Source organism: Callospermophilus lateralis, chromosome 7 (genome assembly GCF_048772815.1).
Source record: "Callospermophilus lateralis isolate mCalLat2 chromosome 7, mCalLat2.hap1, whole genome shotgun sequence".
Lineage (NCBI taxonomy): Eukaryota > Metazoa > Chordata > Mammalia > Rodentia > Sciuridae > Callospermophilus > Callospermophilus lateralis.
The window spans coordinates 79,526,629-79,536,468 of record NC_135311.1 but is presented as its reverse complement, the minus strand read 5'-3'; the positions used below and the strand labels follow the sequence as shown (position 1 = coordinate 79,536,468).

The window sequence follows — 9,840 nt, the reverse complement described above, 5'->3', positions numbered from 1 at the left end:
TCACTCCAGCCTGACCTACTTTACTAGTCATTTGTACTTCTCATGTAAAAATTATCATTTTGCAGAAAAATCTCTGAATATCTACAATGGGACATGAATAACCATGCTATTTTTCTTCATTTTCATTTATTGTTATCTTATTACTTCTTAGGAGGAGAAAAATCCCATCTGTGAATCTGGAGGTGAAAGAATGTCCATGTGTGACCTTGGGCATTGAGGGTTTTTTTTTTTTGTTTTTTTGGGGTTTTTTTTTTGCATATGAGGAGCCCAAGGAGCAGACATATCGAGTGCAAGTGCACCTTCTGTAGAATGCTATGGAATAGTAACACTGGAACAAAGGGCTGGGCCCTGTTTTCTCTCACAGCATGGAAGAAATAAGATTTTTAATTGGATTCAATGATGGCCTCACCAGAGTCATGTCACCAGCTCTTATAGGGAGATAACTTTTAAATGACATCAGTCAGGCTGGCTGGAGGGCATCCCAACCCATCATTAACTCAAATCTTGATGACTGGCTAGGAGAAGAGCTCTTGAGACAACAATTGGACGGAGAAAACATTACCGGTGCTGCATAGGAAGTTATGTCAAAAATTTTGTTGGTTTATTTCTCATTTCCTTTTGAACTCTGAGGTGGGAGAAAGGGGACCCAGATTTTTACACTTCTGGTCCTGGTACAAGATACAATTTGTTCAAAAGTAATTATTTTAAAACTTGTGTAATAATCTAACATACTTCAGCCAATCCTGAATTTTTATTTCTCTAACCCCATGATGGGAGTATACAAGAGGGTGTAGTTTTTAGGAAACATAGCACAGGACTTGTGTTGTGCTGTGTGAGCTCTATTTGGCAATTGTGCTTCTCGAGTTTGCCTTTAAAAGTCAGTTTATAATAAAAAGTTATAAATAAACAAACCATATAAAACAACCAAAATAAAAACTCAAAAAAAAAAAAAATAAAAAAATAAAAGTCAGTTTATGCACGTCAGTAGTTCAAAACATAAAATTGAAATGATAGAGAAAAGATGAACATGGCCCCTGAACCAGGATGACCTGCAAATTCATGGAGCATTCCATATTTTTTTTTAAAAAAGAGTCATCTTTCTCTTTTAGACTTCACTTCATAAAGGCATCATGAAGCTCAGAATTTATAGGAATTACGTCCTATAAGCTTTTTATTTTGAAAGACTGAAATTTTAATTTGCAATGGAGAAGGAGAGATTTCTCATCTTAAGTGATAACAGGAAGGTTTCTCAATCTCTATAACATGGACAGATTAGGTTAGATAATTCTTTTCTCTAGAGAAGCTTTGTTCTGTGTTTCGGAATATTTTACAGCATCCTTTGCTTCATCCTGCTCAGTGCCTGTAGAATCCCTCCCTAGTTGCACAACTCAGAAAAGTAAGAAGTCTCTAGACATTGCAAAATATCCCTTGGGGTAAAATATGCCCTTAGTTGAGAACCAGGGAGATGGCATAAATCTATTAAACTGATTACTTTTCTGCCTTTTTCCAATCTACTTATTTATCTAACACATGAAAAGGCCAAGTAAATAACATCTTCAGCATAAATATTCCCCACCAACACTCCTGACCTGTATGTTCTGTGTGGGGAATAAAAGAATGAATAAATCAAGCATTTACTTTGGATTGTGTTCAAAGAAAGGAAGAAATCCACTCATGGAAAATGATTATGAGAAGGCAACATGTCCGTGATCCCAGCTACTTGGAAGACTAAGGCAGGCAGTCCCCTTAGGAATCTTAGTTGGACACTATGTCAAAATTAAACATAAACTTTCTTTTCCTTTTCCTCTCTGGCTTCTGCGTATGAGAGAAAACATGACCCTTGACCTTCCGAGTTCGATTTATTTCTCTTAACGTGATGAAGACCAACAGAGTTTCCAAAAAAGCAACATTTACATTCTCCTCCTTTTCTCAGTCTTTATCAAAAACACATGAAAATATTTTGCAGGGGAGTAAACATACACAAAAAGAAATTTTGCATTTTTCTATATAAGAAGTTTATAATTGCTTTGAAAATTAGGTAAAGATAAAGTTATTAATATTCCGGACTTTATTTTGCAAGTAGAGTTACTGTATTTTGTTGTTTCTTTGATTACCAAAGCCAAGATTCTTATTCATTTATTTATTTATTGGAATGAAGAATTGAAACTGGGGGCACTAAACCACTAAGCTATATCCCCAGCCCTCCCTTCCTCCATTTAGAAATTTTGAGACATGGTCTTGCTACGTTTCTTAGGGCCTCACTAAATTGCTGAGGCTGGCCTTGAACTTTTGATTTTCCTGCCTTATTCTCCCCAATTGCTGTAATTACAGGCATGCACCACCACGTCCAGTTCCTAAAGATTAGTTTTTTGATATGAAAACTCATGACCACAGTTGAGTACATGATCAAAACCTCATTCTAGTGTGCTCCTGAGACTGAAATATGACAAATAATTACAGCAGTCTCATTATGAATTTAGTCTAATAGAAATGACCACAGGTAAAAGAAATTCATTGAATTATTATACTCCTAAATTTTTATTTTGTAGAAAATTTGGCAGAAGAGAACGGTCATATGGTGTTAAACACTCTGTTCAATTTTGATAATAATTGCCACCTCGGCTTTTTGGCACTGTGATGTGAAAAGTTCTATTACAGAGATTAAGCTTTACTAAAAGTATAGAGAAAGGCAATGTGCATAAATTTGCTAACTGACAGCTCTGCAGAATGATATTCAGTGTTTATCTCCAGAGAAAAGTAGAACAGAAAGTAGTGGAAGCATATTCCTTAAAGTGGTCCTGCCAATTCCAACCAGCTTGAATGAACTATATGCATGAGAAAGTTCTTAGATCAGGAGAAGCACTGAATCATTGTCTTAATATCAGATTTATGCCAATAAAATGATGTCCTTTGTGTAAAGATTCTTCTTACTTTTGTTTTATAGATAATTGCCGCAGTCTGGCTGGGCACAAAATCACGAGCCACTCACAGCTTTGTAGATTCAAACAGCAATTCTTTATTCCCGAACTCACACCGGCCCTCTCCAAACACATTCTGGGGAAATCCACGTTCTCTGCCCAAATCCACACCTCCACTGGGCTTCTGTCTCCCCAAAATACTGTCTGAATCCCGTGAGAACTCAAGAGGAACTCAGGCAGCAGGATACGCCCTATTCCCAGCAGGAATAACCTTCCTAAACCGGGAAAGCCCTAAACCCGGATCCACCCTGGTCCTAGAGCAAGGTCACCTTACATGCAATGTCACTGCAAAATGTCCTATTTCCACGAGTCCTTCCACTAAGCAACATGGGGTACGCTGGCAAGGAAATTGTCATACCTACTTGGCTAATGGCTCCCAGCAGATAATGATATTGCTCCATGTACACAGAAGAAAAATTAGTTCTAATCATCATACTCTCCCTTGAATGAGCCACATACACTGTCTCATTTAACTTCCACTAACACTGAACATTATGCCCCTAACAGAGATGAGAAAACTGAGGCATGGGATGTTTGTGAACCTTTTCCCAAACTCAGAGAGTGCACTAAATAGGTGAACTTAAGATTTCTTAACCAGATTGTCATCACCCCAAGACACATTGTTCACTACAGTTTTCAAAAATATGATTTGAGTAGTCTGTACCTTTTATTTATCACTTGTCTAAACTGTAAACCTGCCCTTGTTCCTTTTATCCATCTGTATGTGAGATGGAAAGCTGAAGTAGAGACATCCTTATTACCTGAGGAGTTAAAGTAATTGCCATAGCTCCACTTAGAAAGCTTTTAGTGACACTGGTTGACCCAGGAAAGGATAGCTTTTAAACTGGGTAGTATTTTAAGTATTATGTTTCAGTTCCCATCACCTTTCAAAGACTATTAAATTGTTTTGTTATAATGGAAATTTACTATAATGAATATTCTGCTATGCTATATTTCCAATTTTTAAGAAATGGAAATGAAAGAAATCTGATGTGTAATTTTATCTATTTTGTATGCAGAAGGGCAAGAGGAGACTGGCAAGCCCGTATCATTCCTAGCCACTTTATGTTATACTTTTCCAGAGACCTTATTTACATGATTTGCTTAGATGACTTATTTAATAATTAAGAAGGGAGTGTATTGGGGATGTATAAAGAATTTGAACTGAGGAATATTGAAAAGCTAACAAGATTGTGGCATATGGTTAAAAGTGTGAGCATTGAGGTCAGAGGTTAGATAGAGCTGAATTCGAGTTCTGGCAGATTGTTGTCTTAAAAATTACTGTTATAAATATGTGTTTATGGGTTTTAATGAAATAATTCTGAATATGAAACTGCTTAGCTGAGGGCTTATCACATAGTACACATTCAATAAATGACATGAGATATTAAAACAGCAACTACAAAGCAATCGTTGTTCTTCTAGCTTTCCTCTCCTCTTCACCTCTAGCTACAGTGTGAAATGAGCATATTTCAAATTGGAAATGACCTTAATAGAACATAGGTAACTGCCATTCCTTGTGAGTATTTTTGTAATACTCTATTAACCAACTTCCTACTTCCTTTTCTTGCTCTACAGTTTCTCAACCAAGCAGCCAAAATGATCCTTCTAAACATAAATCAGGTTATGTCACACCTCTACTCATACTGTCTGAATGCTTTCCTGTCTTATACATAGGAAAAACTAAAGTACACTATTGACAGGAATGCAAAATGCATCTATATAGTGAAGCCATTATGGAAAACAGAATGGAGGTCCTGGGAAATATAAATTTACAAAACTACCATATGATTCCACAGCAATCCCTCATCTGAGTATTTTTATCAAAAAGAAATGAAATCAGAATCTTGAAGAGATATTAGTACTCTCCTGTTCACTGCAGCACTGTTGACAATTGCCAAGATGTGGAAGCAGTCCAAATATCCATTCATAGATGAACAGATTTTAAAAAGTGTGATATGGATAAAATTAAATATTATTAATTTTTTTTGTACCAGGATATGAACTCAGGGACACTTAGTCACTAAACCACATCTCCAGCCCTTTTTTGTATTTTATTTAGAGAAAGGATCTCACTAAATTGCTTAGCACCTTGATTTTTGCTGAGGCTGGCTTTGAACTCCTGCCTCAGCCTCCCAAGCCACTGGGATTACAGGCATGTGCCACCATGCCTAGCTAGATAAAATTAAATATTTTATTCAACCATAAAATGAAGGAAGTTCTGCCATCTGAGGCAATATAGATGAACTCTGAGGACATTATTCTCAAGTGGAATAAGTAAGCTACAGAAGGGCTAACACTGCATGAGTCCACTTACATGAAATATAATACAAACTCAAATTTCATAGAAACAGAATAGAAAGATGGTTGCCAGGAATTGAGGGAAGGAGGAAAAAGGGGAGTTGATAATCAGTGGTACAGAGTTATGCATGAGTAATAAACTCTGGAGATTTATGTATAATATTTTGCTTATAGATAAATAACACCAAATTACACACTTAAAAATCTGAAAGAATAGAGTTCTGGATCTCATATTGTGTTCTTACCACAATAACATTAAATAAAAAGTAAACTAATAATCATTATAATTATTTTTGTGGTGTTGGGGAGTGAACCCAGGGCCCCATGTATGCTAGGCAAGCATTCTACAACTGAGCAACATCCCCAGCTCATATTAATTATTTTTATCATAACTCACTTGAAGCTAATGTATGAAATATGATATGTCAAGAGCTTTGTAAGGTTTTGAACAACCAATAAAAAAAATATTTTTTTTAAACATTATTTTTTTTTTAAAGAGAGAGTGAGAGAGGGGAGAGAGAGAGAGAATTTTAATATTTATTCTTTAGTTATCGGCGGACACAACATCTCTGCTTGCATGTGGTGCTGAGGATCGAACCCAGGCCGCACGCATGCCAGGTGAGTGCGCTACCGCTTGAGCCACATCCCCAGCCCCCAAAAAAATTATTTTTAAAAAATTATAATAGTCACCATGGCTATTGCTACAACTATAGATTCCAATATTCCTTTGACCTTGAATCTTCTTCCTACTTTCTCACACTCTCTGAGCTTCTTTTCAACAGCCTTCTCCCTATTCTCCAGCTGACCAGCTATACCTTAGGCTTCAGCAATCACTTTTCTCTCTGCTTAGAGGTTCTATCCCAACATTCTGGTGTCTTATTACCTGCTCAGCTGGAAAGTTTTACCAAATGCTACTTCTCAAAGAGGGCTACTTTCATTATTCTACTTACAGGTGCAAGAACTTCCTGATATCCATGAAATAAAGTATTTATCTTTTTTTCCCCACAGACAATATCATAATCCCTGTTACTTCTATCATGTCATATCATGTATTTTGAATTTTTGTTGCTCTTGTTGCTACTATTATTATCTATCTCTGCCTGTGGGCTGAGGTCACAGAAGATACTCTAAAATCACGGTGGACTAGAGAAAAAATAAGAGGCAACATTTGGTCTTGCTCAAGCAATGACAAATTTTCTCAACAAGAATATAGAATGACATAGATTTTTGACTTAGCAGTTTACAAACACGGAGCTGTTTGTGTGCTCTTTAGGCGCAGACCTGGTACCTCTTTTGTGAAGTAGCAGCTGAAGAGACTCTGGTGCATGCCATGGCCTACCAAAGGCCCAAGAAAGAGTCAAGACTGAGAACCACCATCATACATATTAACTTGAAGGTGGCGGCAGGGCAGGATGGTTCTGTGGTGCTGTTTAAGATAAAGACCACTTAGTAAACTAATGAAAGCATATTGTGAAGGACAGGGTTTGTTGATGAGGCAGATCAGATTCCAGCAGCCAATTAATGAAACAGACACACCTGCACAGTTGGAAATGGAGGATGAAGACACAATTGATGTGTTCCAGCAGCAGACAGGAGGTGTCTACTAAGAAGGGAAACTGCTACTTTCCTCCAGAACTCTATCCTTACAGACCAAGAATACATTCTCAATTAGACAACTGCAATTTGGTTCCATCACATCCTGACTATCACAGTATAGTTTTCTCTATTCTTTCATTTTTCCCTTCCCCATTCCTTTACTGTACATAAAGTAACAGGTGTATGTGTACAGGCATATTGCATTTTAAAAAAACTAAATGGCTAATGATATGTTTTGGTTGACATCGAATGGAGATTGGATGGGAAAAAATACTGGTTCTATGAAAATATCCCCTTTCTCTATTAGTGGCATGCTCATTCGGCTCTGATCTTTATATTCCAGTAAGTTATTTTGCTCACTGTTTTAACAAAAAACAAAAACAAAGACCCAAAAACTTGAACAACATAAAAATCCTTGCCAACCTTGTTCAATTGGAGAATTTTAATGTTTTTCATTTATCATTGTAAAACCAAGGCCGATTTTATAACTTTTTGTATGTAGCTGTTATGTGGTGCTGAGGATCGAACCCAGGCCGCACACATGCCAGGCGATCACTCTACCGCTTGAGCCACATACCCAGCCCAAGGAATAAATTACTCTTAAAAAAAAAAGATTCCTAGATAGTTTTCTCTTCAAGTGTCTTTTTTAAATAAATTTCTTGTTTAAAATGAAAAAAAAAAAAGGAAAGAAAGTTTACAAACACTATTCAAAATAGTGAACATTCATGTTCTTTGAAAATATCTACAATATCCCTGGTTATATGCTCCTTCAAGGCTGGCACTATGTATTGATTAGTTTCTATATTCAGAAAATCTAGCCCATTGCCTCGAACATAATAATTTTATTAAATTAATATATAAAAATGGACATATAAATGTTCAACATATCCTTAAGAGATAGAGAACTACTTCTTATTATATCTCTATCCTTAAAGTATGTGCTTCAGTGGAGCACTTGGAACATTCAGAGGCATGCACACACACACACACAACAAACAAACAAAAAACAAACAAAAAAAAAGGCAAATAAATTAACTAAACATTTTCATGTTACTATGAAGATATGGTTTATTCTTATTGCTAAATGTCATCTCTTATAAAAATGAAGTAACCATTCCAAATTTTAAATAGTGTGCCTAGCATAATAACCAGCTCTGACACTCTTGCAATGAGATTAAATCATTGTCAAGAAAAGATAATGGACACAGCATGGTCCTACAAAATCTTTGCCAAATAAACTGGACAGAATCCAACTGACTGATGAAATAATACTGCCTCGGAAATGAGAGAAACCTTCCAGCAGGCACAAGTCAGACCACTGGTTAATCACAGCCACTTAGGGGATCAAGACCTTGGCCCTGAATACAGTGACCCCAAATCTGAAAATTGTGTTAATCATTAACATCAATTATTTTTTTCTCAGAGCCTCGGGCATTAGTTTAGTTCATTTAAAGATTATCAGAAGCCAGACATTATCTGTATTTTTAAATTAATATGGACTTCTTCCCTAAGAAAAGGAACTAAAAATGTTATTATTATCCAAAGAAAATTGGTTTTCTGGTCCACTAAGATATTTTTTTTTCTTTTACTTTCATTAAACTATTTATGTCTTAGCTTTTATGTTCTACTTATTTAAAAAAATGCCCTATATTAAATGATAGCTGCAGCAATATGACTCAATAAACCGGCACTAAATCTAGAATTTTTCATTTGTTTACTTCAAAGGCTATACCTAGTAGAACTCTCAGGTATATAGATTAACTTTAAGGGCCCTCCAAGTTCTAATACCAATTTTTGTTTGAGCCATGTTTATGTCACAATGATAAAAAACTTAAGATCTCAGAATAGCCTCTATGGAATTTGTGCTGTCTTTATGGTCAGTTTGGTTTGTCCTAGAGGACCTCATTATCAGCATCATTGAAATGGACTTATAGAAAGCCCAAGATGGCCTATTTGTTAGGCAAAGCCGACCTTTACGTTATAACAAAAGGTGACTACATATAATCCAGAAAGTGTTTGAAAATATTTGACCATTTAAAAATGTTAGGAAATGCAAATAATGGCAAGATAATGTTTTGCAACAAGACCCCAATCCTTATGCCTTTGTCAACCTAAACCCTACTTCCAAGTTCTAGGACACCTCTGATCAACTCAGGTACCAAGTCACCTCCATTTGGTTCTAGTGCAGAGCTGTGCCTATGGAGTCAAGACTAGGTCCATTCCCATGAGCCCAGGTACCAGGGCTCACTCCAGTACCAGGCTTGCTTTTGTGGACGTAGACTTCATGCCAACCCCTAGGGATTCAGTATCTTAGACTACCAATGTGAACCTGGTTGCCAGACCCACCCCATGGACCCTGGTACCAGGTAAGTGTCTGTGGACCCAGAATTTCAGTTTTACCTGTGCAAGTAGGATCTAAGCCCATACCCATGCACCCAGGCTCTAGGACCATTGCAGTAGCTCTGAGCAATAAGTCAGCCTGACTGAGTACTCCAGCTTTAAGCCTACCCATGGACCCCACCAGATGGGAGTTCTTGAGGTTGAAATGAAAGAATAGATAGCAATGTGAAAACATGAAATTTTAAAACTCACTTGTGAAGTTTAGACTAGAATTAATATATATATATATATATATATATATATATATATATATATATATATATATGAAGTTGGGAATATAGTTTAGTGACAGAGCACTTGCCTAGCATCATGCATGAGGTGCTGGGTTCAATCTCTAGGACCACAAAAGATAAAGAAAAAGAAAAAAAAATTAAAGAAAACCAAGATACTCTTCAGTTTTGCATCCTTCTCAAATTAAGTTGTAACTTCACTGTGAAGATTTTAAATGAAATCATACAAATTCTATCTCTATTTGTATTAGCACTTGTCCTAAAGGAATATCAGAAGAGATATGTTCCCCTTTAACCAGAGACATGGCAGAGAAAAGCTAGTTTGTTTCTGTGGT

At 36.4% G+C, this 9,840-nt stretch overlaps 1 non-coding gene and 1 pseudogene across 1 annotated transcript; both read left to right on the top strand.

Annotated features, from left to right (window-relative positions):
• Window positions 1-976: 976 nt before the first annotated feature.
• On the top strand, window positions 977-1,079 carry LOC143405290 (U6 spliceosomal RNA). Its single transcript, XR_013092010.1, has one exon. It is a non-coding gene; the product is annotated as a U6 spliceosomal RNA (small nuclear RNA).
• A 5,530-nt stretch (window positions 1,080-6,609) lies between these two features.
• LOC143404437 (small ubiquitin-related modifier 2 pseudogene) lies at window positions 6,610-6,886 on the top strand (annotated as a pseudogene).
• Window positions 6,887-9,840: the final 2,954 nt, after the last annotated feature.